This window comes from Procambarus clarkii, chromosome 77 (assembly GCF_040958095.1).
Source record: "Procambarus clarkii isolate CNS0578487 chromosome 77, FALCON_Pclarkii_2.0, whole genome shotgun sequence".
NCBI classification, from domain to species: domain Eukaryota; kingdom Metazoa; phylum Arthropoda; class Malacostraca; order Decapoda; family Cambaridae; genus Procambarus; species Procambarus clarkii.
The window spans coordinates 7,445,681-7,470,442 of NC_091226.1; the positions used below are offsets into that span (position 1 = coordinate 7,445,681).

General features: G+C 42.3%; 1 long non-coding RNA gene and 8 other non-coding genes across 9 annotated transcripts; all 9 read right to left on the minus strand.

The window, feature by feature from the left end:
- Positions 1-2,645: 2,645 nt before the first annotated feature.
- On the minus strand, positions 2,646-2,838 carry LOC138357355 (U2 spliceosomal RNA). The gene has a single exon (XR_011224934.1). It is a non-coding gene; the product is annotated as a U2 spliceosomal RNA (small nuclear RNA).
- Positions 2,839-5,428: 2,590 nt separating this feature from the next.
- LOC138357356 (U2 spliceosomal RNA) lies at positions 5,429-5,621 on the minus strand. Its single transcript, XR_011224935.1, has one exon. It is a non-coding gene; the product is annotated as a U2 spliceosomal RNA (small nuclear RNA).
- A 2,585-nt stretch (positions 5,622-8,206) lies between these two features.
- LOC138357357 (U2 spliceosomal RNA) lies at positions 8,207-8,399 on the minus strand. The gene has a single exon (XR_011224936.1). It is a non-coding gene; the product is annotated as a U2 spliceosomal RNA (small nuclear RNA).
- A 2,588-nt stretch (positions 8,400-10,987) lies between these two features.
- On the minus strand, positions 10,988-11,180 carry LOC138357358 (U2 spliceosomal RNA). Its single transcript, XR_011224937.1, has one exon. It is a non-coding gene; the product is annotated as a U2 spliceosomal RNA (small nuclear RNA).
- Positions 11,181-13,459: 2,279 nt separating this feature from the next.
- LOC138357321 (uncharacterized) lies at positions 13,460-21,936 on the minus strand. The gene is made up of 4 exons (XR_011224918.1): positions 21,749-21,936; positions 18,984-19,175; positions 16,217-16,408; positions 13,460-13,648 (listed from the first exon to the last, which is right to left on the minus strand). It is a non-coding gene; the product is annotated as an uncharacterized lncRNA (long non-coding RNA).
- LOC138357359 (U2 spliceosomal RNA) lies at positions 13,753-13,945 on the minus strand. The gene has a single exon (XR_011224938.1). It is a non-coding gene; the product is annotated as a U2 spliceosomal RNA (small nuclear RNA).
- Positions 16,513-16,705, minus strand: LOC138357360 (U2 spliceosomal RNA). The gene has a single exon (XR_011224939.1). It is a non-coding gene; the product is annotated as a U2 spliceosomal RNA (small nuclear RNA).
- LOC138357361 (U2 spliceosomal RNA) lies at positions 19,280-19,472 on the minus strand. Its single transcript, XR_011224940.1, has one exon. It is a non-coding gene; the product is annotated as a U2 spliceosomal RNA (small nuclear RNA).
- A 108-nt stretch (positions 21,937-22,044) lies between the features above and the next one.
- LOC138357362 (U2 spliceosomal RNA) lies at positions 22,045-22,237 on the minus strand. The gene has a single exon (XR_011224941.1). It is a non-coding gene; the product is annotated as a U2 spliceosomal RNA (small nuclear RNA).
- Positions 22,238-24,762: the final 2,525 nt, after the last annotated feature.

Sequence of the window (24,762 nt, forward strand, 5' to 3'; positions counted from 1 at the left end):
ACAACTTTGATCTTAGCCGATTACTACACTTTGATCTTAGCCAAAAGGCCGAGAAGCGATAGGATGCATGGTTGCTCTGCAACACCAGGCAACAATTGCGGCTAGAAACCACGTAGCGAGTTTCAATTGCAAAAGGGCATGTGATTATCGTTGAGTACTATTCGAATTCAAGCATACATATAAACGCCATGCAGTAAAGGCTTTAACCATTTCTTACCTGATCAATGAATTTATATATATATGCAAATTCATGATATTACATGGTTTCATTCATGAGTAGTGAATATGTAACTGGCGGCAAAGTGGTAAACAGACTCGCGTGGCGTTTCACGAATTCGCTCCTGGCCAGGGAGTATAGCGCTTAACTCTAATACATAAACCTCCATTTGTCATGTGTCTTAAGGTAGCTACAGCTTTTGAAAAGTACAATAACGAATTAAAAGTGCAAGGGGCCTGTTACGCCAACGCTCGTCAAAAAATATAAATAGGAGACGTTCTCTCTCTGATACCATAACAGAAAACGAACAGCACTATTACGCGCCAACTATTCCATTTTTGTATATATATCACGACTTTTTCACATCTAACACTTTGCTTGATACATCGTTTTCACAAACCGGAGACGAGGCGAAGCGAGGCAGGGCTGGGTGGCGAGAGGCTAGAGGCTAGAGAGGCGAGAGGCGAGAGGCGAGAGGCGAGAGGCGAGAGGCGAGAGACGAGAGACGAGAGCGAGAGACGAGAGACGAGAGACGAGAGACGAGAGACGAAGACGAGAGAGAGACGAGAGACGAGAGACGAGAGACGAGAGACGAGAGACGAGAGACGAGAGACGAGAGACTAGAGACTAGAGACTAGAGACGAGACGAGAGACGAGAGACGAGAGACGAGAGACGAGAGACGTGATGTGCCATGCCATGCCATTCAATGCCTTGTGATTCAATACCATGCAGTTCAATGCGATGCGATGCATGCATGATGACATGCGATTCGATGCCATGCGAGGCGAGGCGATGCATCATCTAACATAACGGGATTCCCTGGAAAACGACTCTGTTGTTGAATGAACAACAAAGTTAAGATATAAGAAGATGTAAGTAATTCGAGAAGTCTGAGTACTGTAGGTACTATAGCAAATTCATTGCTTAATATATGTGAATGTGTAAGGAATCCATCCATCGCTTTTACCGAGTATACAAATACTCGCTCATTGTTGGTGTTTAGGGAGGTAAATGAAGTATTGCAAAGCTAATTACGAAACTAGCTTTCACAATGACATTTGGTGGTTGGTCGCTTTGCAAATTATAGTAGATTCTATATCAATTTTATTCGTTATTTTACGTGAATGAATGTGTGCCTGCATACATTGCCTAAATAAAGAATGTAAATATACGTCGGTGGTGTTTAGAGGGGTGAATGAAGCATTTGAAATCTAAATAGGAAACTAGCATTCAAATGGAGAGGGGTGAGAGTGCAGGTGCGCTTGAACTTGGGTGGGTTCTGGGTTTCATTGACGTATATATTACAGGTGAATGTGTGCATCGAATGCTCGATTGAAGTATATAAATACACATTGTTAGTGTGTATTGAGGTAAATGATGGATTGTAAAGCTAATCAAGACACTGGAATTCACTTTGAGGCTAGTGGCTGGCCGGCTGGCAAAGCGTGGAAGTGGCAAACGATCGTTGAGTTGCCGTGTAAAACCACACCAAAGCAACACCTCCCTCCATCTCAAGTCGAATTTCGTCTTTATTACGCATTGGTACATTCCAGCAATGGTAAATTAAATAGATAAACGTCTAATCTTGATGTATGTATGAATATAATTTCGCCGTCAGAGCCGACTAAGGAATTCCGAGTGATATACACACACACTCCTCCCTCCCTCCCTCCCTCCCTCACTCACAAGGGAGAGTGAGTAATTCTGTAAAAAAAAGAAGAGCATGCCAACAATGGGTAACTATTATAGTTAGGTTCTCGATCATAGTAAACCCGTTGATTTAGAGTTTATTTGCACAATGACTACGTCATATTAGATGCCATTTAAATACCAAATCCAGTTCTCCACTAAATGCAGACACAAGTCTAACACTATTCAACCCATCTCTACCAGCCTTTTCATAACAAACCACTAAGCTATCTAAACCAGTTTCCACACTTATATAAATAGAGAAAAACTTCACCCTATATAACCTATCTCAGAAAACAAACAAAATCAATTAATATTGCACTAACTGGCAACCCCCCCCCCATTCATAAAATCAACTTCTTTCCTTCCACACCAACCATCGTATTTCTTTGCTCGCACATAATCTTTAATCTAAAGTTATTAAATGATATTACTCACCTCACTCTCCTTCTTTCTCCTTCTTCCTTCTTCCTTCCTTCCTTCCTTCCTTCCTTCCTTCCTTCCTTCCTTCCTTCCCTCTAACTCGTTGCAGTTGTTCAGCTTCGACCCATCAAACCCGGACTCGACTGACTCACTTCTGCTGCTCGTTCCAAGGCTTTTTCCTCATACGATGTTGGCTGGTGTGAAGTAATTACTGCAATTCAAATTAACACGATTCATTAATGTACATAACCAATTAACATAATCGTCTCCTACTTGATTTTGACTAGTTGATAGGGTTGTTTTTGGTCTCCCCGAAGGGAGTGGACCGATCCCAGAGGTACTGCAATACCGGGCCGATCCGCGGCAAAGGTGGAGCAAGCTCCTAGCACTTCGCCATGTTGCAAAAATCAGTTTAATATCGAGGATCCCACATGGGGATCGTATCAGATATTAAGCTGATAAGAACAGATACTACACTTTGATCTTAGCCAAAAGGCCGAGAAGCGATAGGATGCATGGTTGCTCTGCAACACCAGGCAACAATTGCGGCTAGAAACCACGTAGCGAGTTTCAATTGCAAAAGGGCATGTGATTATCGTTGAGTACTATTCGAATTCAAGCATACATATAAACGCCATGCAGTAAAGGCTTTAACCATTTCTTACCTGATCAATGAATTTATATATATGCAAATTCATGATATTACATGGTTTCATTCATGAGTAGTGAATATGTAACTGGCGGCAAAGTGGTAAACAGACTCGCGTGGCGTTTCACGAATTCGCTCCTGGCCAGGGAGTATAGCGCTTAACTCTAATACATAAACCTCCATTTGTCATGTGTCTTAAGGTAGCTACAGCTTTTGAAAAGTACAATAACGAATTAAAAGTGCAAGGGGCCTGTTACGCCAACGCTCGTCAAAAAATATAAATAGGAGACGTTCTCTCTCTGATACCATAACAGAAAACGAACAGCACTATTACGCGCCAACTATTCCATTTTTGTATATATATCACGACTTTTTCACATCTAACACTTTGCTTGATACATCGTTTTCACAAACCGGAGACGAGGCGAAGCGAGGCAGGGCTGGGTGGCGAGAGGCTAGAGGCTAGAGGCTAGAGGCGAGAGGCGAGAGGCGAGAGGCGAGAGGCGAGAGCGAGAGACGAGAGAGAGAGCGAGAGACGAGAGACGAGAGACGAGAGACGAGAGACGAGAGACGAGAGACGAGAGACGAGAGACGAGAGACGAGAGACGAGAGACGAGAGACGAGAGACGAGAGACTAGAGACTAGAGACTAGAGACTAGAGACGAGAGACGAGAGACGAGAGACGAGAGACGTGAGACGTGATGCCATGCCATGCCATGCCATTCAATGCCTTGTGATTCAATACCATGCAGTTCAATGCGATGCGATGATGCGATGCAATGACATGCGATTCGATGCCATGCGAGAGGCGAGGCGATGCATCATCTAACATAACGGGATTCCCTGGAAAACGACTCTGTTGTTGAATGAACAACAAAGTTAAGATATAAGAAGATGTAAGTAATTCGAGAAGTCTGAGTACTGTAGGTACTATAGCAAATTCATTGCTTAATATATGTGAATGTGTAAGGAATCCATCCATCGCTTTTACCGAGTATACAAATACTCGCTCATTGTTGGTGTTTAGGGAGGTAAATGAAGTATTGCAAAGCTAATTACGAAACTAGCTTTCACAATGACATTTGGTGGTTGGTCGCTTTGCAAATTATAGTAGATTCTATATCAATTTTATTCGTTATTTTACGTGAATGAATGTGTGCCTGCATACATTGCCTAAATAAAGAATGTAAATATACGTCGGTGGTGTTTAGAGGGGTGAATGAAGCATTTGAAATCTAAATAGGAAACTAGCATTCAAATGGAGAGGGGTGAGAGTGCAGGTGCGCTTGAACTTGGGTGGGTTCTGGGTTTCATTGACGTATATATTACAGGTGAATGTGTGCATCGAATGCTCGATTGAAGTATATAAATACACATTGTTAGTGTGTATTGAGGTAAATGATGGATTGTAAAGCTAATCAAGACACTGGAATTCACTTTGAGGCTAGTGGCTGGCCGGCTGGCAAAGCGTGGAAGTGGCAAACGATCGTTGAGTTGCCGTGTAAAACCACACCAAAGCAACACCTCCCTCCATCTCAAGTCGAATTTCGTCTTTATTACGCATTGGTACATTCCAGCAATGGTAAATTAAATAGATAAACGTCTAATCTTGATGTATGTATGAATATAATTTCGCCGTCAGAGCCGACTAAGGAATTCCGAGTGATATACACACACACTCCTCCCTCCCTCCCTCCCTCCCTCACTCACAAGGGAGAGTGAGTAATTCTGTAAAAAAAAGAAGAGCATGCCAACAATGGGTAACTATTATAGTTAGGTTCTCGATCATAGTAAACCCGTTGATTTAGAGTTTATTTGCACAATGACTACGTCATATTAGATGCCATTTAAATACCAAATCCAGTTCTCCACTAAATGCAGACACAAGTCTAACACTATTCAACCCATCTCTACCAGCCTTTTCATAACAAACCACTAAGCTATCTAAACCAGTTTCCACACTTATATAAATAGAGAAAAACTTCACCCTATATAACCTATCTCAGAAAACAAACAAAATCAATTAATATTGCACTAACTGGCAACCCCCCCCCATTCATAAAATCAACTTCTTTCCTTCCACACCAACCATCGTATTTCTTTGCTCGCACATAATCTTTAATCTAAAGTTATTAAATGATATTACTCACCTCACTCTCCTTCTTTCTCCTTCCTTCCTTCCTTCCTTCCTTCCTTCCTTCCTTTCCTTCCTTCCTTCCTTCCTTCCCTCTAACTCGTTGCAGTTGTTCAGCTTCGACCCATCAAACCCGGACTCGACTGACTCACTTCTGCTGCTCGTTCCAAGGCTTTTTCCTCATACGATGTTGGCTGGTGTGAAGTAATTACTGCAATTCAAATTAACACGATTCATTAATGTACATAACCAATTAACATAATCGTCTCCTACTTGATTTTGACTAGTTGATAGGGTTGTTTTTGGTCTCCCCGAAGGGAGTGGACCGATCCCAGAGGTACTGCAATACCGGGCCGATCCGCGGCAAAGGTGGAGCAAGCTCCTAGCACTTCGCCATGTTGCAAAAATCAGTTTAATATCGAGGATCCCACATGGGGATCGTATCAGATATTAAGCTGATAAGAACAGATACTACACTTTGATCTTAGCCAAAAGGCCGAGAAGCGATAGGATGCATGGTTGCTCTGCAACACCAGGCAACAATTGCGGCTAGAAACCACGTAGCGAGTTTCAATTGCAAAAGGGCATGTGATTATCGTTGAGTACTATTCGAATTCAAGCATACATATAAACGCCATGCAGTAAAGGCTTTAACCATTTCTTACCTGATCAATGAATTTATATATATATGCAAATTCATGATATTACATGGTTTCATTCATGAGTAGTGAATATGTAACTGGCGGCAAAGTGGTAAACAGACTCGCGTGGCGTTTCACGAATTCGCTCCTGGCCAGGGAGTATAGCGCTTAACTCTAATACATAAACCTCCATTTGTCATGTGTCTTAAGGTAGCTACAGCTTTTGAAAAGTACAATAACGAATTAAAAGTGCAAGGGGCCTGTTACGCCAACGCTCGTCAAAAAATATAAATAGGAGACGTTCTCTCTCTGATACCATAACAGAAAACGAACAGCACTATTACGCGCCAACTATTCCATTTTTGTATATATATCACGACTTTTTCACATCTAACACTTTGCTTGATACATCGTTTTCACAAACCGGAGACGAGGCGAAGCGAGGCAGGGCTGGGTGGCGAGAGGCGAGGCTAGAGGCTAGAGCGAGAGGCGAGAGGCGAGAGGCGAGAGGCGAGAGGCGAGAGACGAGAGACGAGAGGCGAGAGACGAGAGACGAGAGACGAGAGACGAGAGACGAGAGACGAGAGACGAGAGACGAGAGACGAGAGACGAGAGACGAGAGACGAGAGACGAGAGACGAGAGACGAGAGACTAGAGACTAGAGAGACGAGAGACTAGAGACGAGAGACGAGAGACGAGAGACGAGAGACGAGACGTGACCATGCCATGCCATGCCATTCAATGCCTTGTGATTCAATACCATGCAGTTCAATGCGATGCGATGCAATGACATGCGATTCGATGCCATGCGAGGCGAGGCGATGCATCATCTAACATAACGGGATTCCCTGGAAAACGACTCTGTTGTTGAATGAACAACAAAGTTAAGATATAAGAAGATGTAAGTAATTCGAGAAGTCTGAGTACTGTAGGTACTATAGCAAATTCATTGCTTAATATATGTGAATGTGTAAGGAATCCATCCATCGCTTTTACCGAGTATACAAATACTCGCTCATTGTTGGTGTTTAGGGAGGTAAATGAAGTATTGCAAAGCTAATTACGAAACTAGCTTTCACAATGACATTTGGTGGTTGGTCGCTTTGCAAATTATAGTAGATTCTATATCAATTTTATTCGTTATTTTACGTGAATGAATGTGTGCCTGCATACATTGCCTAAATAAAGAATGTAAATATACGTCGGTGGTGTTTAGAGGGGTGAATGAAGCATTTGAAATCTAAATAGGAAACTAGCATTCAAATGGAGAGGGGTGAGAGTGCAGGTGCGCTTGAACTTGGGTGGGTTCTGGGTTTCATTGACGTATATATTACAGGTGAATGTGTGCATCGAATGCTCGATTGAAGTATATAAATACACATTGTTAGTGTGTATTGAGGTAAATGATGGATTGTAAAGCTAATCAAGACACTGGAATTCACTTTGAGGCTAGTGGCTGGCCGGCTGGCAGCGTGGAAGTGGCAAACGATCGTTGAGTTGCCGTGTAAAACCACACCAAAGCAACACCTCCCTCCATCTCAAGTCGAATTTCGTCTTTATTACGCATTGGTACATTCCAGCAATGGTAAATTAAATAGATAAACGTCTAATCTTGATGTATGTATGAATATAATTTCGCCGTCAGAGCCGACTAAGGAATTCCGAGTGATATACACACACACTCCTCCCTCCCTCCCTCCCTCCCTCACTCACAAGGGAGAGTGAGTAATTCTGTAAAAAAAAGAAGAGCATGCCAACAATGGGTAACTATTATAGTTAGGTTCTCGATCATAGTAAACCCGTTGATTTAGAGTTTATTTGCACAATGACTACGTCATATTAGATGCCATTTAAATACCAAATCCAGTTCTCCACTAAATGCAGACACAAGTCTAACACTATTCAACCCATCTCTACCAGCCTTTTCATAACAAACCACTAAGCTATCTAAACCAGTTTCCACACTTATATAAATAGAGAAAAACTTCACCCTATATAACCTATCTCAGAAAACAAACAAAATCAATTAATATTGCACTAACTGGCAACCTCCCATTCATAAAATCAACTTCTTTCCTTCCACACCAACCATCGTATTTCTTTGCTCGCACATAATCTTTAATCTAAAGTTATTAAATGATATTACTCACCTCACTCTCCTTCTTTCTCCTTCCTTCCTTCCTTCCTTCCTTCCTTCCTTCCTTCCTTCCTTCCTTCCTTCCTTCCTTCCCTCTAACTCGTTGCAGTTGTTCAGCTTCGACCCATCAAACCCGGACTCGACTGACTCACTTCTGCTGCTCGTTCCAAGGCTTTTTCCTCATACGATGTTGGCTGGTGTGAAGTAATTACTGCAATTCAAATTAACACGATTCATTAATGTACATAACCAATTAACATAATCGTCTCCTACTTGATTTTGACTAGTTGATAGGGTTGTTTTTGGTCTCCCCGAAGGGAGTGGACCGATCCCAGAGGTACTGCAATACCGGGCCGATCCGCGGCAAAGGTGGAGCAAGCTCCTAGCACTTCGCCATGTTGCAAAAATCAGTTTAATATCGAGGATCCCACATGGGGATCGTATCAGATATTAAGCTGATAAGAACAGATACTACACTTTGATCTTAGCCAAAAGGCCGAGAAGCGATAGGATGCATGGTTGCTCTGCAACACCAGGCAACAATTGCGGCTAGAAACCACGTAGCGAGTTTCAATTGCAAAAGGGCATGTGATTATCGTTGAGTACTATTCGAATTCAAGCATACATATAAACGCCATGCAGTAAAGGCTTTAACCATTTCTTACCTGATCAATGAATTTATATATATATGCAAATTCATGATATTACATGGTTTCATTCATGAGTAGTGAATATGTAACTGGCGGCAAAGTGGTAAACAGACTCGCGTGGCGTTTCACGAATTCGCTCCTGGCCAGGGAGTATAGCGCTTAACTCTAATACATAAACCTCCATTTGTCATGTGTCTTAAGGTAGCTACAGCTTTTGAAAAGTACAATAACGAATTAAAAGTGCAAGGGGCCTGTTACGCCAACGCTCGTCAAAAAATATAAATAGGAGACGTTCTCTCTCTGATACCATAACAGAAAACGAACAGCACTATTACGCGCCAACTATTCCATTTTTGTATATATATCACGACTTTTTCACATCTAACACTTTGCTTGATACATCGTTTTCACAAACCGGAGACGAGGCGAAGCGAGGCAGGGCTGGGTGGCGAGAGGCGAGGCTAGAGGCTAGAGGCGAGAGGCGAGAGGCGAGAGGCGAGAGGCGAGAGGCGAGAGACGAGAGACGAAGAGACGAGAGACGAGAGACGAGAGACGAGAGACGAGAGACGAGAGACGAGAGACGAGAGACGAGAGACGAGAGACGAGAGACGAGAGACGAGAGACGAGAGACGAGAGACTAGAGACTAGAGACTAGAGACTAGAGACGAGAGACGAGAGACGAGAGACGAGAGACGAGAGACGTGCGTGATGCCATGCCATGCCATTCAATGCCTTGTGATTCAATACCATGCAGTTCAATGCGATGCGATCGATGCAATGACATGCGATTCGATGCCATGCGAGGCGAGGCGATGCATCATCTAACATAACGGGATTCCCTGGAAAACGACTCTGTTGTTGAATGAACAACAAAGTTAAGATATAAGAAGATGTAAGTAATTCGAGAAGTCTGAGTACTGTAGGTACTATAGCAAATTCATTGCTTAATATATGTGAATGTGTAAGGAATCCATCCATCGCTTTTACCGAGTATACAAATACTCGCTCATTGTTGGTGTTTAGGGAGGTAAATGAAGTATTGCAAAGCTAATTACGAAACTAGCTTTCACAATGACATTTGGTGGTTGGTCGCTTTGCAAATTATAGTAGATTCTATATCAATTTTATTCGTTATTTTACGTGAATGAATGTGTGCCTGCATACATTGCCTAAATAAAGAATGTAAATATACGTCGGTGGTGTTTAGAGGGGTGAATGAAGCATTTGAAATCTAAATAGGAAACTAGCATTCAAATGGAGAGGGGTGAGAGTGCAGGTGCGCTTGAACTTGGGTGGGTTCTGGGTTTCATTGACGTATATATTACAGGTGAATGTGTGCATCGAATGCTCGATTGAAGTATATAAATACACATTGTTAGTGTGTATTGAGGTAAATGATGGATTGTAAAGCTAATCAAGACACTGGAATTCACTTTGAGGCTAGTGGCTGGCCGGCTGGCAAGCGTGGAAGTGGCAAACGATCGTTGAGTTGCCGTGTAAAACCACACCAAAGCAACACCTCCCTCCATCTCAAGTCGAATTTCGTCTTTATTACGCATTGGTACATTCCAGCAATGGTAAATTAAATAGATAAACGTCTAATCTTGATGTATGTATGAATATAATTTCGCCGTCAGAGCCGACTAAGGAATTCCGAGTGATATACACACACACTCCTCCCTCCCTCCCTCCCTCCTCACTCACAAGGGAGAGTGAGTAATTCTGTAAAAAAAAGAAGAGCATGCCAACAATGGGTAACTATTATAGTTAGGTTCTCGATCATAGTAAACCCGTTGATTTAGAGTTTATTTGCACAATGACTACGTCATATTAGATGCCATTTAAATACCAAATCCAGTTCTCCACTAAATGCAGACACAAGTCTAACACTATTCAACCCATCTCTACCAGCCTTTTCATAACAAACCACTAAGCTATCTAAACCAGTTTCCACACTTATATAAATAGAGAAAAACTTCACCCTATATAACCTATCTCAGAAAACAAACAAAATCAATTAATATTGCACTAACTGGCAACCCCCCCCCCATTCATAAAATCAACTTCTTTCCTTCCACACCAACCATCGTATTTCTTTGCTCGCACATAATCTTTAATCTAAAGTTATTAAATGATATTACTCACCTCACTCTCCTTCTTTCTCCTTCCTTCCTTCCTTCCTTCCTTCCTTCCTTCCTTCCTTCCTTCCTTCCTTCCTTCCTTCCTCTAACTCGTTGCAGTTGTTCAGCTTCGACCCATCAAACCCGGACTCGACTGACTCACTTCTGCTGCTCGTTCCAAGGCTTTTTCCTCATACGATGTTGGCTGGTGTGAAGTAATTACTGCAATTCAAATTAACACGATTCATTAATGTACATAACCAATTAACATAATCGTCTCCTACTTGATTTTGACTAGTTGATAGGGTTGTTTTTGGTCTCCCCGAAGGGAGTGGACCGATCCCAGAGGTACTGCAATACCGGGCCGATCCGCGGCAAAGGTGGAGCAAGCTCCTAGCACTTCGCCATGTTGCAAAAATCAGTTTAATATCGAGGATCCCACATGGGGATCGTATCAGATATTAAGCTGATAAGAACAGATACTACACTTTGATCTTAGCCAAAAGGCCGAGAAGCGATAGGATGCATGGTTGCTCTGCAACACCAGGCAACAATTGCGGCTAGAAACCACGTAGCGAGTTTCAATTGCAAAAGGGCATGTGATTATCGTTGAGTACTATTCGAATTCAAGCATACATATAAACGCCATGCAGTAAAGGCTTTAACCATTTCTTACCTGATCAATGAATTTATATATATATGCAAATTCATGATATTACATGGTTTCATTCATGAGTAGTGAATATGTAACTGGCGGCAAAGTGGTAAACAGACTCGCGTGGCGTTTCACGAATTCGCTCCTGGCCAGGGAGTATAGCGCTTAACTCTAATACATAAACCTCCATTTGTCATGTGTCTTAAGGTAGCTACAGCTTTTGAAAAGTACAATAACGAATTAAAAGTGCAAGGGGCCTGTTACGCCAACGCTCGTCAAAAAATATAAATAGGAGACGTTCTCTCTCTGATACCATAACAGAAAACGAACAGCACTATTACGCGCCAACTATTCCATTTTTGTATATATATCACGACTTTTTCACATCTAACACTTTGCTTGATACATCGTTTTCACAAACCGGAGACGAGGCGAAGCGAGGCAGGGCTGGGTGGCGAGAGGCTAGAGGCTAGAGGCGAGAGGCGAGAGGCGAGAGGCGAGAGGCGAGAGGCGAGAGACGACGAGACGAGAGACGAGAGACGAGAGACGAGAGACGAGAGACGAGAGACGAGAGACGAGAGACGAGAGACGAGAGACGAGAGACGAGAGACGAGAGACGAGAGACGAGACTAGAGACTAGAGACGAGAGACGAGAGACGAGAGACGAGAGACGTGACGTGATGCCATGCCATGCCATGCCATGCCATGCCATTCAATGCCTTGTGATTCAATACCATGCAGTTCAATGCGATGCGATGCAATGACATGCGATTCGATGCCATGCGAGGCGAGGCGAGGCGATGCATCATCTAACATAACGGGATTCCCTGGAAAACGACTCTGTTGTTGAATGAACAACAAAGTTAAGATATAAGAAGATGTAAGTAATTCGAGAAGTCTGAGTACTGTAGGTACTATAGCAAATTCATTGCTTAATATATGTGAATGTGTAAGGAATCCATCCATCGCTTTTACCGAGTATACAAATACTCGCTCATTGTTGGTGTTTAGGGAGGTAAATGAAGTATTGCAAAGCTAATTACGAAACTAGCTTTCACAATGACATTTGGTGGTTGGTCGCTTTGCAAATTATAGTAGATTCTATATCAATTTTATTCGTTATTTTACGTGAATGAATGTGTGCCTGCATACATTGCCTAAATAAAGAATGTAAATATACGTCGGTGGTGTTTAGAGGGGTGAATGAAGCATTTGAAATCTAAATAGGAAACTAGCATTCAAATGGAGAGGGGTGAGAGTGCAGGTGCGCTTGAACTTGGGTGGGTTCTGGGTTTCATTGACGTATATATTACAGGTGAATGTGTGCATCGAATGCTCGATTGAAGTATATAAATACACATTGTTAGTGTGTATTGAGGTAAATGATGGATTGTAAAGCTAATCAAGACACTGGAATTCACTTTGAGGCTAGTGGCTGGCCGGCTGGCAGGCAAGCGTGGAAGTGGCAAACGATCGTTGAGTTGCCGTGTAAAACCACACCAAAGCAACACCTCCCTCCATCTCAAGTCGAATTTCGTCTTTATTACGCATTGGTACATTCCAGCAATGGTAAATTAAATAGATAAACGTCTAATCTTGATGTATGTATGAATATAATTTCGCCGTCAGAGCCGACTAAGGAATTCCGAGTGATATACACACACACTCCTCCCTCCCTCCTCCCTCCCTCCCTCACAAGGGAGAGTGAGTAATTCTGTAAAAAAAAGAAGAGCATGCCAACAATGGGTAACTATTATAGTTAGGTTCTCGATCATAGTAAACCCGTTGATTTAGAGTTTATTTGCACAATGACTACGTCATATTAGATGCCATTTAAATACCAAATCCAGTTCTCCACTAAATGCAGACACAAGTCTAACACTATTCAACCCATCTCTACCAGCCTTTTCATAACAAACCACTAAGCTATCTAAACCAGTTTCCACACTTATATAAATAGAGAAAAACTTCACCCTATATAACCTATCTCAGAAAACAAACAAAATCAATTAATATTGCACTAACTGGCAACCCCCCCCCCTTCATAAAATCAACTTCTTTCCTTCCACACCAACCATCGTATTTCTTTGCTCGCACATAATCTTTAATCTAAAGTTATTAAATGATATTACTCACCTCACTCTCCTTCTTTCTCCTTCTTCCTCCTTCCTTCCTTCCTTCCTTCCTTCCTTCCTTCCTTCCTTCCTTCCTTCCCTCTAACTCGTTGCAGTTGTTCAGCTTCGACCCATCAAACCCGGACTCGACTGACTCACTTCTGCTGCTCGTTCCAAGGCTTTTTCCTCATACGATGTTGGCTGGTGTGAAGTAATTACTGCAATTCAAATTAACACGATTCATTAATGTACATAACCAATTAACATAATCGTCTCCTACTTGATTTTGACTAGTTGATAGGGTTGTTTTTGGTCTCCCCGAAGGGAGTGGACCGATCCCAGAGGTACTGCAATACCGGGCCGATCCGCGGCAAAGGTGGAGCAAGCTCCTAGCACTTCGCCATGTTGCAAAAATCAGTTTAATATCGAGGATCCCACATGGGGATCGTATCAGATATTAAGCTGATAAGAACAGATACTACACTTTGATCTTAGCCAAAAGGCCGAGAAGCGATAGGATGCATGGTTGCTCTGCAACACCAGGCAACAATTGCGGCTAGAAACCACGTAGCGAGTTTCAATTGCAAAAGGGCATGTGATTATCGTTGAGTACTATTCGAATTCAAGCATACATATAAACGCCATGCAGTAAAGGCTTTAACCATTTCTTACCTGATCAATGAATTTATATATATATGCAAATTCATGATATTACATGGTTTCATTCATGAGTAGTGAATATGTAACTGGCGGCAAAGTGGTAAACAGACTCGCGTGGCGTTTCACGAATTCGCTCCTGGCCAGGGAGTATAGCGCTTAACTCTAATACATAAACCTCCATTTGTCATGTGTCTTAAGGTAGCTACAGCTTTTGAAAAGTACAATAACGAATTAAAAGTGCAAGGGGCCTGTTACGCCAACGCTCGTCAAAAAATATAAATAGGAGACGTTCTCTCTCTGATACCATAACAGAAAACGAACAGCACTATTACGCGCCAACTATTCCATTTTTGTATATATATCACGACTTTTTCACATCTAACACTTTGCTTGATACATCGTTTTCACAAACCGGAGACGAGGCGAAGCGAGGCAGGGCTGGGTGGCGAGAGGCTAGAGGCTAGAGGCGAGAGGCGAGAGGCGAGAGGCGAGAGGCGAGAGGCGAGAGACGAGAGACGAGAGACGAGAGACGAGAGACGAGAGACGAGAGACGAGAGACGAGAGACGAGAGACGAGAGACGAGAGACGAGAGACGAGAGACGAGAGACGAGAGACTAGAGACGAGAGACTAGAGACGAGAGACGAGAGACGAGAGACGAGAGACGTGACGTGATGCCATGCCATGCCATGCCATGCCATGCCATTCAATGCCTTGTGATTCAATACCATGCAGTTCAATGCGATGCGATGCAATGACATGCGATTCGATGCCATGCGAGGCGAGGCGAGGCGATGCATCATCTAACATAACGGGATTCCCTGGAAAACGACTCTGTTGTTGAATGAACAACAAAGTTAAGATATAAGAAGATGTAAGTAATTCGAGAAGTCTGAGTACTGTAGGTACTATAGCAAATTCATTGCTTAATATATGTGAATGTGTAAGGAATCCATCCATCGCTTTTACCGAGTATACAAATACTCGCTCATTGTTGGTGTTTAGGGAGGTAAATGAAGTATTGCAAAGCTAATTACGAAACTAGCTTTCACAATGACATTTGGTGGTTGGTCGCTTTGCAAATTATAGTAGATTCTATATCAATTTTATTCGTTATTTTACGTGAATGAATGTGTGCCTGCATACATTGCCTAAATAAAGAATGTAAATATACGTCGGTGGTGTTTAGAGGGGTGAATGAAGCATTTGAAATCTAAATAGGAAACTAGCATTCAAATGGAGAGGGGTGAGAGTGCAGGTGCGCTTGAACTTGGGTGGGTTCTGGGTTTCATTGACGTATATATTACAGGTGAATGTGTGCATCGAATGCTCGATTGAAGTATATAAATACACATTGTTAGTGTGTATTGAGGTAAATGATGGATTGTAAAGCTAATCAAGACACTGGAATTCACTTTGAGGCTAGTGGCTGGCCGGCTGGCAGGCAAGCGTGGAAGTGGCAAACGATCGTTGAGTTGCCGTGTAAAACCACACCAAAGCAACACCTCCCTCCATCTCAAGTCGAATTTCGTCTTTATTACGCATTGGTACATTCCAGCAATGGTAAATTAAATAGATAAACGTCTAATCTTGATGTATGTATGAATATAATTTCGCCGTCAGAGCCGACTAAGGAATTCCGAGTGATATACACACACACTCCTCCCTCCCTCCCTCCCTCCCTCACAAGGGAGAGTGAGTAATTCTGTAAAAAAAAGAAGAGCATGCCAACAATGGGTAACTATTATAGTTAGGTTCTCGATCATAGTAAACCCGTTGATTTAGAGTTTATTTGCACAATGACTACGTCATATTAGATGCCATTTAAATACCAAATCCAGTTCTCCACTAAATGCAGACACAAGTCTAACACTATTCAACCCATCTCTACCAGCCTTTTCATAACAAACCACTAAGCTATCTAAACCAGTTTCCACACTTATATAAATAGAGAAAAACTTCACCCTATATAACCTATCTCAGAAAACAAACAAAATCAATTAATATTGCACTAACTGGCAACCCCCCCCCCATTCATAAAATCAACTTCTTTCCTTCCACACCAACCATCGTATTTCTTTGCTCGCACATAATCTTTAATCTAAAGTTATTAAATGATATTACTCACCTCACTCTCCTTCTTTCTCCTTCTTTCTCCTTCCTTCCTTCCTTCCTTCCTTCCTTCCTTCCTTCCTTCCTTCCCTCTAACTCGTTGCAGTTGTTCAGCTTCGACCCATCAAACCCGGACTCGACTGACTCACTTCTGCTGCTCGTTCCAAGGCTTTTTCCTCATACGATGTTGGCTGGTGTGAAGTAATTACTGCAATTCAAATTAACACGATTCATTAATGTACATAACCAATTAACATAATCGTCTCCTACTTGATTTTGACTAGTTGATAGGGTTGTTTTTGGTCTCCCCGAAGGGAGTGGACCGATCCCAGAGGTACTGCAATACCGGGCCGATCCGCGGCAAAGGTGGAGCAAGCTCCTAGCACTTCGCCATGTTGCAAAAATCAGTTTAATATCGAGGATCCCACATGGGGATCGTATCAGATATTAAGCTGATAAGAACAGATACTACACTTTGATCTTAGCCAAAAGGCCGAGAAGCGATAGGATGCATGGTTGCTCTGCAACACCAGGCAACAATTGCGGCTAGAAACCACGTAGCGAGTTTCAATTGCAAAAGGGCATGTGATTATCGTTGAGTACTATTCGAATTCAAGCATACATATAAACGCCATGCAGTAAAGGCTTTAACCATTTCTTACCTGATCAATGAATTTATATATATATGCAAATTCATGATATTACATGGTTTCATTCATGAGTAGTGAATATGTAACTGGCGGCAAAGTGGTAAACAGACTCGCGTGGCGTTTCACGAATTCGCTCCTGGCCAGGGAGTATAGCGCTTAACTCTAATACATAAACCTCCATTTGTCATGTGTCTTAAGGTAGCTACAGCTTTTGAAAAGTACAATAACGAATTAAAAGTGCAAGGGGCCTGTTACGCCAACGCTCGTCAAAAAATATAAATAGGAGACGTTCTCTCTCTGATACCATAACAGAAAACGAACAGCACTATTACGCGCCAACTATTCCATTTTTGTATATATATCACGACTTTTTCACATCTAACACTTTGCTTGATACATCGTTTTCACAAACCGGAGACGAGGCGAAGCGAGGCAGGGCTGGGTGGCGAGAGGCTAGAGGCTAGAGGCTAGAGGCGCGAGAGGCGAGAGGCGAGAGGCGAGAGACGAGAGACGAGAGACGAGAGACGAGAGACGAGAGACGAGAGACGAGAGACGAGAGACGAGAGACGAGAGACGAGAGACGAGAGACGAGAGACGAGAGACGAGAGACGAGAGACGAGAGACTAGAGACGAGACTAGAGACGAGAGACGAGAGACGAGAGACGAGAGACGTGACGTGATGCCATGCCATGCCATGCCATGCCATGCCATTCAATGCCTTGTGATTCAATACCATGCAGTTCAATGCGATGCGATGCAATGACATGCGATTCGATGCCATGCGAGGCGAGGCGAGGCGATGCATCATCTAACATAACGGGATTCCCTGGAAAACGACTCTGTTGTTGAATGAACAACAAAGTTAAGATATAAGAAGATGTAAGTAATTCGAGAAGTCTGAGTACTGTAGGTACTATAGCAAATTCATTGCTTAATATATGTGAATGTGTAAGGAATCCATCCATCGCTTTTACCGAGTATACAAATACTCGCTCATTGTTGGTGTTTAGGGAGGTAAATGAAGTATTGCAAAGCTAATTACGAAACTAGCTTTCACAATGACATTTGGTGGTTGGTCGCTTTGCAAATTATAGTAGATTCTATATCAATTTTATTCGTTATTTTACGTGAATGAATGTGTGCCTGCATACATTGCCTAAATAAAGAATGTAAATATACGTCGGTGGTGTTTAGAGGGGTGAATGAAGCATTTGAAATCTAAATAGGAAACTAGCATTCAAATGGAGAGGGGTGAGAGTGCAGGTGCGCTTGAACTTGGGTGGGTTCTGGGTTTCATTGACGTATATATTACAGGTGAATGTGTGCATCGAATGCTCGATTGAAGTATATAAATACACATTGTTAGTGTGTATTGAGGTAAATGATGGATTGTAAAGCTAATCAAGACACTGGAATTCACTTTGAGGCTAGTGGCTGGCCGGCTGGCAGGCAAGCGTGGAAGTGGCAAACGATCGTTGAGTTGCCGTGTAAAACCACACCAAAGCAACACCTCCCTCCATCTCAAGTCGAATTTCGTCTTTATTACGCATTGGTACATTCCAGCAATGGTAAATTAAATAGATAAACGTCTAATCTTGATGTATGTATGAATATAATTTCGCCGTCAGAGCCGACTAAGGAATTCCGAGTGATATACACACACACTCCTCCCTCCCTCCCTCCCTCCCTCACAAGGGAGAGTGAGTAATTCTGTAAAAAAAAGAAGAGCATGCCAACAATGGGTAACTATTATAGTTAGGTTCTCGATCATAGTAAACCCGTTGATTTAGAGTTTATTTGCACAATGACTACGTCATATTAGATGCCATTTAAATACCAAATCCAGTTCTCCACTAAATGCAGACACAAGTCTAACACTATTCAACCCATCTCTACCAGCCTTTTCATAACAAACCACTAAGCTATCTAAACCAGTTTCCACACTTATATAAATAGAGAAAAACTTCACCCTATATAACCTATCTCAGAAAACAAACAAAATCAATTAATATTGCACTAACTGGCAACCCCCCCCCCATTCATAAAATCAACTTCTTTCCTTCCACACCAACCATCGTATTTCTTTGCTCGCACATAATCTTTAATCTAAAGTTATTAAATGATATTACTCACCTCACTCTCCTTCTTTCTCCTTCTTTCTCCTTCCTTCCTTCCTTCCTTCCTTCCTTCCTTCCTTCCTTCCTTCCCTCTAACTCGTTGCAGTTGTTCAGCTTCGACCCATCAAACCCGGACTCGACTGACTCACTTCTGCTGCTCGTTCCAAGGCTTTTTCCTCATACGATGTTGGCTGGTGTGAAGTAATTACTGCAATTCAAATTAACACGATTCATTAATGTACATAACCAATTAACATAATCGTCTCCTACTTGATTTTGACTAGTTGATAGGGTTGTTTTTGGTCTCCCCGAAGGGAGTGGACCGATCCCAGAGGTACTGCAATACCGGGCCGATCCGCGGCAAAGGTGGAGCAAGCTCCTAGCACTTCGCCATGTTGCAAAAATCAGTTTAATATCGAGGATCCCACATGGGGATCGTATCAGATATTAAGCTGATAAGAACAGATACTACACTTTGATCTTAGCCAAAAGGCCGAGAAGCGATAGGATGCATGGTTGCTCTGCAACACCAGGCAACAATTGCGGCTAGAAACCACGTAGCGAGTTTCAATTGCAAAAGGGCATGTGATTATCGTTGAGTACTATTCGAATTCAAGCATACATATAAACGCCATGCAGTAAAGGCTTTAACCATTTCTTACCTGATCAATGAATTTATATATATATGCAAATTCATGATATTACATGGTTTCATTCATGAGTAGTGAATATGTAACTGGCGGCAAAGTGGTAAACAGACTCGCGTGGCGTTTCACGAATTCGCTCCTGGCCAGGGAGTATAGCGCTTAACTCTAATACATAAACCTCCATTTGTCATGTGTCTTAAGGTAGCTACAGCTTTTGAAAAGTACAATAACGAATTAAAAGTGCAAGGGGCCTGTTACGCCAACGCTCGTCAAAAAATATAAATAGGAGACGTTCTCTCTCTGATACCATAACAGAAAACGAACAGCACTATTACGCGCCAACTATTCCATTTTTGTATATATATCACGACTTTTTCACATCTAACACTTTGCTTGATACATCGTTTTCACAAACCGGAGACGAGGCGAAGCGAGGCAGGGCTGGGTGGCGAGAGGCTAGAGGCTAGAGGCGAGAGGCGAGAGGCGAGAGGCGAGAGGCGAGAGGCGAGAGGCGAGAGACGAGAGACGAGAGACGAGAGACGAGAGACGAGAGACGAGAGACGAGAGACGAGAGACGAGAGACGAGAGACGAGACGAGAGAGACGAGAGACGAGAGACGAGAGACGAGACGAGAGACTAGAGACGAGAGACGAGAGACGAGAGACGAGAGACGTGACGTGATGCCATGCCATGCCATGCCATGCCATGCCATTCAATGCCTTGTGATTCAATACCATGCAGTTCAATGCGATGCGATGCAATGACATGCGATTCGATGCCATGCGAGGCGAGGCGAGGCGATGCATCATCTAACATAACGGGATTCCCTGGAAAACGACTCTGTTGTTGAATGAACAACAAAGTTAAGATATAAGAAGATGTAAGTAATTCGAGAAGTCTGAGTACTGTAGGTACTATAGCAAATTCATTGCTTAATATATGTGAATGTGTAAGGAATCCATCCATCGCTTTTACCGAGTATACAAATACTCGCTCATTGTTGGTGTTTAGGGAGGTAAATGAAGTATTGCAAAGCTAATTACGAAACTAGCTTTCACAATGACATTTGGTGGTTGGTCGCTTTGCAAATTATAGTAGATTCTATATCAATTTTATTCGTTATTTTACGTGAATGAATGTGTGCCTGCATACATTGCCTAAATAAAGAATGTAAATATACGTCGGTGGTGTTTAGAGGGGTGAATGAAGCATTTGAAATCTAAATAGGAAACTAGCATTCAAATGGAGAGGGGTGAGAGTGCAGGTGCGCTTGAACTTGGGTGGGTTCTGGGTTTCATTGACGTATATATTACAGGTGAATGTGTGCATCGAATGCTCGATTGAAGTATATAAATACACATTGTTAGTGTGTATTGAGGTAAATGATGGATTGTAAAGCTAATCAAGACACTGGAATTCACTTTGAGGCTAGTGGCTGGCCGGCTGGCAGGCAAGCGTGGAAGTGGCAAACGATCGTTGAGTTGCCGTGTAAAACCACACCAAAGCAACACCTCCCTCCATCTCAAGTCGAATTTCGTCTTTATTACGCATTGGTACATTCCAGCAATGGTAAATTAAATAGATAAACGTCTAATCTTGATGTATGTATGAATATAATTTCGCCGTCAGAGCCGACTAAGGAATTCCGAGTGATATACACACACACTCCTCCCTCCCTCCCTCCCTCCCTCACAAGGGAGAGTGAGTAATTCTGTAAAAAAAAGAAGAGCATGCCAACAATGGGTAACTATTATAGTTAGGTTCTCGATCATAGTAAACCCGTTGATTTAGAGTTTATTTGCACAATGACTACGTCATATTAGATGCCATTTAAATACCAAATCCAGTTCTCCACTAAATGCAGACACAAGTCTAACACTATTCAACCCATCTCTACCAGCCTTTTCATAACAAACCACTAAGCTATCTAAACCAGTTTCCACACTTATATAAATAGAGAAAAACTTCACCCTATATAACCTATCTCAGAAAACAAACAAAATCAATTAATATTGCACTAACTGGCAACCCCCCCCCCATTCATAAAATCAACTTCTTTCCTTCCACACCAACCATCGTATTTCTTTGCTCGCACATAATCTTTAATCTAAAGTTATTAAATGATATTACTCACCTCACTCTCCTTCTTTCTCCTTCTTTCTCCTTCCTTCCTTCCTTCCTTCCTTCCTTCCTTCCTTCCTTCCTTCCCTCTAACTCGTTGCAGTTGTTCAGCTTCGACCCATCAAACCCGGACTCGACTGACTCACTTCTGCTGCTCGTTCCAAGGCTTTTTCCTCATACGATGTTGGCTGGTGTGAAGTAATTACTGCAATTCAAATTAACACGATTCATTAATGTACATAACCAATTAACATAATCGTCTCCTACTTGATTTTGACTAGTTGATAGGGTTGTTTTTGGTCTCCCCGAAGGGAGTGGACCGATCCCAGAGGTACTGCAATACCGGGCCGATCCGCGGCAAAGGTGGAGCAAGCTCCTAGCACTTCGCCATGTTGCAAAAATCAGTTTAATATCGAGGATCCCACATGGGGATCGTATCAGATATTAAGCTGATAAGAACAGATACTACACTTTGATCTTAGCCAAAAGGCCGAGAAGCGATAGGATGCATGGTTGCTCTGCAACACCAGGCAACAATTGCGGCTAGAAACCACGTAGCGAGTTTCAATTGCAAAAGGGCATGTGATTATCGTTGAGTACTATTCGAATTCAAGATACATATAAAACGCCATGCAGTAAAGGCTTTAACCATTTCTTACCTGATCAATGAATTTATATATATATGCAAATTCATGATATTACATGGTTTCATTCATGAGTAGTGAATATGTAACTGGCGGCAAAGTGGTAAACAGACTCGCGTGGCGTTTCACGAATTCCTCCTGGCCAGGGAGTATAGCGCTTAACTCTAATACATAAACCTCCATTTGTCATGTGTCTTAAGGTAGCTACAGCTTTTGAAAAGTACAATAACGAATTAAAAGTGCAAGGGGCCTGTTACGCCAACGCTCGTCAAAAAATATAAATAGGAGACGTTCTCTCTCTGATACCATAACAGAAAACGAACAGCACTATTACGCGCCAACTATTCCATTTTTGTATATATATCACGACTTTTTCACATCTAACACTTTGCTTGATACATCGTTTTCACAAACCGGAGACGAGGCGAAGCGAGCGAGGCTGGGCTGGTGGCGAGAGGCTAGAGGCGAGAGGCGAGAGGCGAGAGGCGAGAGGCGAGAGGCGAGAGACGAGAGACGAGAGACGAGAGACGAGAGACGAGAGACGAGAGACGAGAGACGAGAGACGAGAGAGAGACGAGAGACGAGAGACGAGAGAGACGACGAGAGACGAGACGAGAGACGAGAGACAGAGACGAGACTAGAGACGAGAGACGAGAGACGAGAGACGAGAGACGTGACGTGATGCCATGCCATGCCATGCCATGCCATGCCATTCAATGCCTTGTGATTCAATACCATGCAGTTCAATGCGATGCGATGCAATGATGCATGCGATTCGATGCCATGCGAGGCGAGGCGAGGCGATGCATCATCTAACATAACGGGATTCCCTGGAAAACGACTCTGTTGTTGAATGAACAACAAAGTTAAGATATAAGAAGATGTAAGTAATTCGAGAAGTCTGAGTACTGTAGGTACTATAGCAAATTCATTGCTTAATATATGTGAATGTGTAAGGAATCCATCCATCGCTTTTACCGAGTATACAAATACTCGGTCATTGTTGGTGTTTAGGGAGGTAAATGAAGTATTGCAAAGCTAATTACGAAACTAGCTTTCACAATGACATTTGGTGGTTGGTCGCTTTGCAAATTATAGTAGATTCTATATCAATTTATTCGTTATTTTACGTGAATGAATGTGTGCCTGCATACATGCCTAAATAAAGAATGTAAATATACGTCGGTGGTGTTTAGAGGGGTGAATGAAGCATTTGAAATCTAAATAGGAAACTAGCATTCAAATGGAGAGGGGTGAGAGTGCAGGTGCGCTTGAACTTGGGTGGGTTCTGGGTTTCATTGACGTATATATTACAGGTGAATGTGTGCATCGAATGCTCGATTGAAGTATATAAATACACATTGTTAGTGTGTATTGAGGTAAATGATGGATTGTAAAGCTAATCAAGACACTGGAATTCACTTTGAGGCTAGTGGCTGGCCGGCTGGCAGGCAAGCGTGGAAGTGGCAAACGATCGTTGAGTTGCCGTGTAAAAACCACACCAAAGCAACACCTCCCTCCATCTCAAGTCGAATTTCGTCTTTTTACGCATTGGTACATTCCAGCAATGGTAAATTAAATAGATAAACGTCTAATCTTGATGTATGTATGAATATAATTTCGCCGTCAGAGCGACTAAGGAATTCCGAGTGATATACACACACACTCCTCCCTCCCTCCCGCCCTCCCTCACAAGGGAGAGTGAGTAATTCTGTAAAAAAAAAGAAGAGCATGCCAACAATGTAACTATTATAGTTAGGTTCTCGATCATAGTAAACCCGTTGATTTAGAGTTTATTTGACACAATGACTACGTCATATTAGATGCCATTTAAATACACAAATCCAGTTCTCCACTAAATGCAGACACAGTCTAACACTATTCAACCCATCTCTACCAGCCTTTTCATAACAAACCACTAAGCTATCTAAACCAGTTTCCACACTTTAATATAAATAGAGAAAAACTTCACCCTATATAACCTATCTCAGAAAACAAACAAAATCATTAATATTGCACTAACTGGCAACCCCCCCCCCATTCATAAAATCAACTTCTTTCCTTCCACACCAACCATCGTATTTCTTTGCTCGCACATAATCTTTAATCTAAAGTTATTAATGATATTACTCACTCTCACTCTCCTTCTTTCTCCTTCTTTCTCCTTCCTTCCTTCCTTCCTTCCTTCCTTCCCTTCCTTCCTTCCTTCCCTCTAACTCGTTGCAGTTGTTCAGCTTCGACCCATCAAACCCGGACTCGACTGACTCACTTCTGCTGCTCGTTCCAAGGCTTTTTCCTCATACGATGTTGGCTGGTGTGAAGTAATTACTGCAATTCAAATTAACACGATTCATTAATGTACATAACCAATTAACATAATCGT